The following is a 1,587-nucleotide window of genomic DNA, read 5'->3' as shown; positions in this document are numbered from 1 at the left end:
TCAGTCAGGAAGTTAAAGCTTGGTCGCAAATGGGTCTTCCAAATGGACAATGACCACACGCATACTTCCAAAGTTGTGGGAAAATGGCTTAAGGACAACAAAGTCAACGTATTGGAGTGGCCATCACAAAGCCCTGACCTCAATCCTATAGAACATTTGTGGGCAGAACTGAAAAAGCGTGTGCGAGCAAGGAGGCCTACAAACCTGACTCAGTTACACCAGCTCTGTCAGGAGGAATGGGTCAAAATTCACCCAACTTATGTGGGAAGCTTGTGGAAGGCTACCCGAAACGTTTGACCCAAMTTAATCAATTTAAAGGCAATGCTACCAAATACTGATTGAGTGTATGTAAACGTSRGACCCACTGGGAATGTGGTGAAAGAAATAAAAGCTGAAATAAATAATTCTCTATACTATTATTCTGACATTTCACATTCTTAAAATAAAGTGGTGATCCTACCTGACCTAAGACAGGGAATGTATACTCGGATTAAATGTCAGGAATTGTGAAAAACTGAGGTTAAATGTATTTGGCTAAGGTGTATGTAAACTTCTGACTTCAACTGTACATGTACAAACCCTGCATGTTTAACACTAGCTACAGTTATTATCCTTGTAAACATCTGTTAACACGTTGTTAGAGCCGATTTGGACATATTTGTATAAAAGACAGAACATACAGAGCTTCGTGTACTTCTTTCTAAATGTATTAAATATGAATGTATTTTATGAAATATTAGGTACGTACCTTTATGATTTATATTTACCTGATTGAGATATATTAATTTGTTAGTAGTGTAACTTAGTTTTTGCCCCCCAACTCTTGCACCTTCATTGTACTGGGGTAAGTGTGTTAGGATAAAGGCAGGAAGTTGGGCCTTCGGCGGGAGAAGTCCTAGCTAGACGCGGGAGCGGTATAGTCTTTTGACCATACAGACAGGTCATATGTATTTTCCATGTCAATTAATCTATGCTTTAAGTTGATTGGAGAATACATTTTTTTGTTAGATATAAGAAGAATAATCCTTTGCACCATATCCCTGGATCTCATTGAATGTTTTGGCCGTTTGGAAACTTTGAATGTGGACTGTACGCGTACGAAACAACCCCGCTTTCAGGCTAGGGCAGTGGCTATGGTAAAGAGGAAAGGAAGCACCTACACACATGTTTCCTCTTCATTATTATGCATGCCTCAGGGGACATGCAAGCAACCTTCTTTCTGGATGAACCTACCGTATTGATGAATGAAGTGATGACTAAAGGATTTCCTCTTTGAATAAATGTAGTTATTTACATGGAGGAATGCGTCTAAGTATTGCACAATAGCATAACAGTTAATCTACCACAATGATGAAAGTGGTTTGTCGCAGGTGTTTCAGCGTGGGTTTTCTATGTAACAATTCTTTACTAATATTTATCTGTGTAAGATGAAATCAAATGTTCCTTACTTACATGTGGCTGCTTTGACTTGCGTTTAATTAGATTTATGCAATTTTTTTAGTAAAGGTTTTTTTTTGCATATGCCATTATAAGTTAAACATATTAAAAGTATTAATTCTGTCCAGCTGCTATACGATCTTCCTCTCT

Source organism: Salvelinus sp. IW2-2015, unplaced genomic scaffold (assembly GCF_002910315.2).
Source record: "Salvelinus sp. IW2-2015 unplaced genomic scaffold, ASM291031v2 Un_scaffold3458, whole genome shotgun sequence".
NCBI lineage: Eukaryota > Metazoa > Chordata > Actinopteri > Salmoniformes > Salmonidae > Salvelinus > Salvelinus sp. IW2-2015.
This window is presented reverse-complemented; position numbering follows the sequence as displayed.